Consider the following 7448-nt stretch of genomic DNA (forward strand, 5'->3'; position numbering starts at 1 on the left):
GTTTCGAAGAACACATCAAGGTACTACAAGAAAAAGGCTCAAAAACCCGATAGCAACCATGCCTATGAAAGGTTGCTGAGCTTGTTACAAGGGATGCTGAGGAGAATGGACAGTATGAGCAATACCCAATCATATCTACCACGGGTACACCAGGGTTGGGTCAGAAAGGATGAGACCATTCACCCCTTGAGGGGGAGTGGACTCACCTAGTATTGGTGGAGTCTCACCATGCCTAGGATTTTGGTTCCTAAATCCTAGTGCATTCCAGGTATGTTTGCATTGCATTGATTGTCATATCTTATATATCCTATTTTTGTCTTGCATTCTGTTTGAGAAACTACCTTTTCTATCTCTAGATTTTCTCTTGGTTGCTTTGAGAATTTTCTGTAGGTATATTCTAGGGATGATAGAGAAAGCATGTCACTGCTTTTCTGTCTTGGTATAGTCAAACCTCTCTTCCTGATGTCAGGTTTGCTCTTATCTTACATGCTTGGACTAAACTATCTTCTTCTCTATGCAAGCATGTTTTTGTTGTTGTTGTTGTTGTTGTTTTTTTTTTTTTTTTTTTTTTTTTTTTTTTTTTTTTTTCTCTTTCTTTCAAAAAAAAAGAGGGGGGGGGGGGGGAGAGAAAGTTGCAGATATTTATTCCTGTATTTAGCTTTTCAGATATCTTATGTATTTTTACCTGATGTCTCAGTTCTTGGTGCATTACTCTTTTTGCTTTTATATGACTGAGAGTTCTTGTTTGATATCTACAAAGTTTCATTTCTGCATCTATTTGATAGATAGTTACTTTTCTCGTGCGATGAAAATGTGCACTATCCAAGGCTCCCCTAAGGTACATTTTTTTCTCTTTGACTTTAAGCTTCTAGAAATTCTAATAAGAGAGATTTTTTTTGCTAAGATAGTCAAATTGACCAACTAGCTAGTTGAACCTAGAACCCATAAATTCTGACATTCTTTTTAGGTTACAGCACCAAGTGATAAAAAGTATTCAAAACTGAATAAATATGGATAAAAAAAAAGATCCACTGCTTTTGTGCTATAAATCTGTTATTGAACTTGTCCATATAGAAACAGTCAATGACCAAATCATTGCGGAAATAGACGGTCACTAAATGACGAAATAAAAGAAAAGTGATGCAGCTTAGGTAGAGTGTATCAGATGAGGGTGGCTAGGCCCTAGTAAAATAAGGTTTGACTTTTGACTGATCTACCATTGATTTTCTCTCTTATTTAGAAAATCTGGTTGCTTTAAGTCATATCAGTGAACTTCATACCTTATTGAGAAAGCTTTCACACACACACGCATTGCATGAGTTAAGTTTACTATTGAAAAATTTCTATCTATAGGGAAATTTTTGTGCTTATTGACTCTTAACTGTCAATTATGTCTTGGTATATTTTTGAAATGCTATTTGATTTTATCAGTTATTTATACATGTGTGTTCTGAAGCTAACGTTAGAAGAAAAAAAAAATTCTGCATATTTCCCTCTGTTTTTCAGCTTCTAATGTGAAACGTCCGGACAAACATGTTCTTGCGTCAGGAACGGGCTCGGCTCTATCGATCTCTTATCTGACAGCATGCCGTCCGGACGAGTATGTACCACGTTCGGACTCGAGCTTTTTGCTTTCTCTGCCAAACACACACACTACTTTTTGCCTAGTCTATCATGTTGTGTTGTCTGTATTTTCTCTCAGACTGATCCTGAGATTTTGACATTCTCTGCACATCTTTTCTCATTCCCAGGTATTTTCTTTGACTTTCCTTATTCTCTTAAGCTTTGGTTCTTTTTAGAATATTGGAATCTTTTATTGATTATGATTTGAGAGATTGCGCATGAATATCTTTTTTTGTCTTTATGTTGGATGGATATTACTAATCTATGCCTTTTGGATTGCTATATCTACTTTTGTATTTTTTTTTATGCATCCAATTGATAGACATCATAATACCACATTCTGTTTGAAACTAACAGGATCTAATATTTATTTTCATTTGGTTTCATTATGGTGTTATTTTTTGATAGATTTCTGTTTAAATATTTTCAGGAATATGTTGTCCAACAGCTTCCAGCATACTGTCAGACAGAGGACTCTTTGAAAAACAGACCAGTTTTGAAATCATATGTTCCAGAGATCTCAAACTTTAGATGAGCACATTCCCCCTGCTTATACAGAGTCTTCCGTAACATTTTCCTCTAGATCTGCACCAGCTAGAGAATCAGTGGTAAATCTTCTTTATCATCTTGCAAACCACTTATCTAGAGGATTTTTATTTTTTTTTTTATTTTTTTTTTTGCGGATGATCAGTTTTGGGCTAGAAGACTCAAGTAACTGATAATTTTCAATCTATAATAGCATTTATATATAATAGCCAAAATATCCATTTTATAAAAATAGATAAATTAATTAAAACTCATAATTTTTACAATAGAGTTTTGCAGTCCAAAATAACTTAACCTTAAATCAACTAATAGTAAGGCAAATACTGTTTTAGTTATTTTAAGTGAAACAGGGAGATACCAAAATATGTTTAAGCCAACATATGACTTATTTTATATCAAATAAACTTAATAACTTCATTAATATAATTAACGGGTTTTATACTTTAAAAACAGGTGGATTAGAATAACTACATAATTAATTCCAATGTTATCTTTTTATAAAGTTGAGTAGAATAACGTCATTATTATTATTATTATTATTATTATTATTATTATTATTATTATTATTATTATTATTATTATTATTATTATTATTATTATTATTATTATTATTATTATTAATGCCTAAAAATATTTTAAAACAATTGGACGGCGTAACGGTGCTTTTGTAAAATAATGTCTTTTTACTCAAGCATCACAACAGCGTATTTATTAATTAAATACTATGCTTAAAATACCCTGTTTTAAAAAACAACATAAAACATATTAAAATACTTTTTAAATAATAAAAAACTATAAAAAGCATGAAATATAACTTAAAGCATCATAATATTTTTAACTCATAAAATAATAAAACTAATATAAAAGCATGAGATATTCACTTGTTACTAGAGACAAGCAGAGAGAGAGGGAGAGAGAGAGAGAGACCTCTTTCTTTTTCTTTTCTTTTCTTTCTTTTTTTTTTTTTTTTTTTTTTTTTTTTTTTTTTTTCCTATCCTTTATTGTTTTACCTTCTTTCCGTTTCTTTTCTTCTTCTTTTTTAGACCTTACCGAACACACACACACAAGGAGAGAGTCAGAGAAAGAGAGACAAAAGAGAGGGAGTTGTTGTTCTTTACTCTTTTCTTCTTCTTCTTCTTCTTTTTCTTTTCTGCAACTAGAGAGAATTTGAGAGAAAAGAGGGACAACAAAAAGAGGAAGAGAAGAAAGCTAGAGAGGTGGGTTGCTATAATGGCCGACACATGCACTGGGAGATTATTCTGTGAAGAACTGTGAGAGAAGAGGGGAATGAAGAAGAAGGATATGTGAGTGAGAATGAAGGGTAGCACAATCTTTTATACATGTTTAGACGGCTGAGATGGCTTGGGTCATATTTGATCAAGGGCTGGAAATTCTAAATGTGGGACATGGGCAGCAAGTTTGTGGTGATGAATTGTCCATTCAAAAGAAATATCTAATATCTCTAACTAACTATAAACTAACTACTCGTTGGATTCCTACTTGGTTTCTAACTAAATGAACTAAGCTTGTTTCTTTTTAAAAATTATACATGTTGGGCTGCCAGGTGGACTGGATTTGGTTCATGGGCTGGGTTCATGGGCCCATTAATTATATATTTGAATTTTCGTCATATTTAAGGGCAGTATCTTTCATGGGTGTTTTCGTACCCTTAATGAAGTCCAAAAATTATAAAATTCAAAGGGTAGCTAGCGGATTTCAAGAAAAGCGTTCTAGCTTTTGAACCAACCAAAACATAGTTCGCTCGACCCTATTTTCGTTATTCCAAAGTTTAAGGTCCGTTTGAACTTTTATTAAACTAAAACTATAAAGGCTCCTTAATAAATGAATATTTATTTTCATAAATATTAATATTTATTCTTTTGCCTTATTATTAGGTCATAAATCATATTTTAAGATATTTTATTCAATATCTTAAAATACAGGGTGTTACATCCAGACACCCCGCAGTGTCTAGAAGCTTCAGCGTTGAAGATGTCCGGACGTTAGAGCAACACCGTTCGGACGCTAGGTCAAGCTTCTCCAATTTCTACACAGAGTTGGATTTCAGCAGTTGACACTGTTTAGGAAGTTTCTGCAAGACGTCTTGACGATGTGGCAGCATGTCCGGATGCTGTCCAGCTTTTCAAAATATTCCGAATTTTCGTTCGAAAGCGGAAAAAAGTTATATAGCGAAGATCATCCGGACACTCGGCCAAGCCGTCCGGACGTATAACTGTTATGGAAGGATTTGCGCTATTCTGGAATGCAGTCCCAGAAAACCCTCCGGACGAGGCTAACTTTCGTCTGGACCCTCGATAGCCAAAGTTCGAATTTAAGCAAATTTAAGTTTTTTGTAAGCCTATAAATAGAGAGCTCTAGATTTGTAAATTGTATGAATTCTGTAACAAGTTTCATAGTGCTTAAAGAGGGTGTTTAAGGAGAATCGATGATCCACTATCTTTCTAGTCAATGCTGGTGTGTGCTCAACAGTTCGTGTGAAGTCTATCTTATGAGTCGGCCTTAAGGTAAAGGAATCCATCAAAGACCCCTTCAAGTAGGAGACTTGGTTGGGAAGCGTTCACGATGGGTTTCGTGTTTTAGTTAAAGGTATTGAAAAATTGAAATGACTTCTAACACAAATCAAGTGCGTGTGTGCACAAAGAGTTAACAAAATAATAATGCAGAAATTAAACAACACAAGATTTTTGTTAACGAAGTGGAAACTCAATATGAGAAAAACCACTCTGGGACAGCCAAACCCAGGATATCCACTATTCAGAAGACAAGACTAGTTACAAAGAAGTAACACTCACATACCCCTGATACAATGGTCGTACGTTGAACTCTAACGTGTAACCCAACACGAACGCCTCTCAACCAGGTCTCCTACCTGAAGGGTTCTTCAATGGAATCCTTTACCTTAGGGCTAACCCCTAAGATAGACTTCAATTAAGCGCAGCAACAGCACACACAACAACGGCTTTAGAGAGACAACTCAGCTCAATAATCTCACAGTATAACTCTCTAAGCACTAATGGAATTCAATACTGAATTCTTGCTGTTCTCAAGCCTAGGGACCTCTATTTATAGGTTGAGGGTTCAAATGAGCGTCTGGCTTGATAAAACATAGGCGCCGTCCGGACGGTAGTCAAGGGCCGTCCGAATGGACAACTGTGCGATCGACTTCCCGAGAATTTCGCTGAAATTCTTTCCTGTTTTTGAGCAGCGTCCGAACGGTGATGCCTTGTCATCAGGACGGTTCCACTTCCACTGCAAGCAATTTCCATATAAAGGCTTCACGAGTCCAGATCGGGGGGATGGTCGTCCGAACGATTGATTTGATGCACGCAATTTCCATATCTGATGCACGCAATTTCCATATCTGATGCACGCGTGTCCGGACCATGATGACTGGCAACCAGACATCTGGATTTTGAATACGATGCTTGCCTTATGGATAAGCGCATCCAAACGGGAATCTACGTCGTCCAGACGGTTGCAGCAATCTTCCCATAACTATGTTTTGGAAAGAAATCATGAAGCTTGTCGAACACCAAGAGTCGTCCAGACGTGCAGCTGAAACGTCCGGACGAATGCAAGTTGGAGCAATTCGAATCTTCTCGACACAAAGGAAGGTCCGGACGGAAAGTTCTCGTCGTCCAGACGGATGATGCTTTGGACAGATGGGCGTCCGAACGGTATGTCACGTCAACCGGACGGCTGGCAGGGAACTGAATTTTCTGACTTGCAAACTGTGCAGAATCTTCAGGAATCTTCTAGAAGCACTTCTGAATAGCGGAATCCCTGTTAAAAAGCATCTTTATAAAGAAGTGATTTTGTCCAATAGAATGTGGCCAATTTCAAACTAACAGGTATGACTATTGCAATTGGTTTTGTGAGTACGAGTGCTTTGTAACTTACTTTGTTTTTGAATAATGGAGTTCCTGGGTTTGGCTGCCCCGGAGTGGTTTTTCTCTTCACAGAGTTTCTACTTCGTCAACAAATATCTTGTCTCTTTTATTTTTTTTTCGCATTTAAGATATTTTTGTTGCATACAAACACACACACTTGGTTGTTAGAAGTCAATATTTATTTTCAGTTTTATATGCAGAGTTTTAAGCATTGCCCTTTTTCCACTCCTCTATTGGCCTAGGCACGCTTAGCGTCTTATTTGAAGCCTGAGCTTCCTCACATTTAACTTTTAATTATGTTCTTTGGGAGCCTAAGCTCCTGGAAACCTGGGTCTTCCCTGATGATCTAGATGAACCAGTTTTCGTATTTATTATTCTTATTTTTTTTCGAGCATTTCCTCATTCACTGTTAACCTAGGGACATCAGTGAAGCCTCATATACCCACTGTGGATCTAGATCCACCAGCTTGTTATTAATCAGGTTATTAAAATAATAAAATATGCAAAGTCACTTGCCCAAACAAGTAAATAAAGTAGTAGTTACAATATTATAGGAAAAATCCACCAGCATCACCCTCAGTAAGTATTGAGATACTTTCTATTTTCGCTCCAAAAGTAATCCTCAAATACTGCATAATCATGACCATGCAAAAATAATAAATTAGAAAAAGGCATTACGTCAATATTTATTATTATCACTACACTTATTCTTAAGGAATTATTTTCTATTATAACAGCTACAAATTTAAATATAGATATAACTTATCTATATTATAAAATAATTTCATTTACCAAAATACGGATATTTTGTTCTTTTTAAAGTGGGCAAACTAACATCATTAATGTATTGATCGTCAGTTATTCCCAAGATATTTAGGCAGCGTAAAAGTATTACCAAAACACTTTTCTTATATTTTTAACAAAAATACAATTTCTTCTCTTAAACATCACTCTTTATATATATATATATATATATATATATATATATATATATATATATATATATATATATAATAGATTATAGATACACACACACACACACACAGTCAGATTCACTCATAATTAGAACACACACATGCACTCATACTACTTACAACACATATCTTCACCTCTCTTAAATACACAGACGTTCATTGCAGCACACACACACATTCATTTTTCTTTTATCACATCGTCACTCATATTTCTTTAAAGGAACCACTCACAGCATGCCATATATAACACTACACTTTTTTTTCTTTCTTTTTTTCAGCATATATCCACTTCACTACGCACACATATCTCACCACAAATATATATATATATATATATATATATATATATATATATATATATATATATATATATATATATATATATATATATATA

Source organism: Alnus glutinosa, chromosome 9, assembly GCF_958979055.1.
Source record: "Alnus glutinosa chromosome 9, dhAlnGlut1.1, whole genome shotgun sequence".
In the NCBI taxonomy this organism is placed as follows: domain Eukaryota; kingdom Viridiplantae; phylum Streptophyta; class Magnoliopsida; order Fagales; family Betulaceae; genus Alnus; species Alnus glutinosa.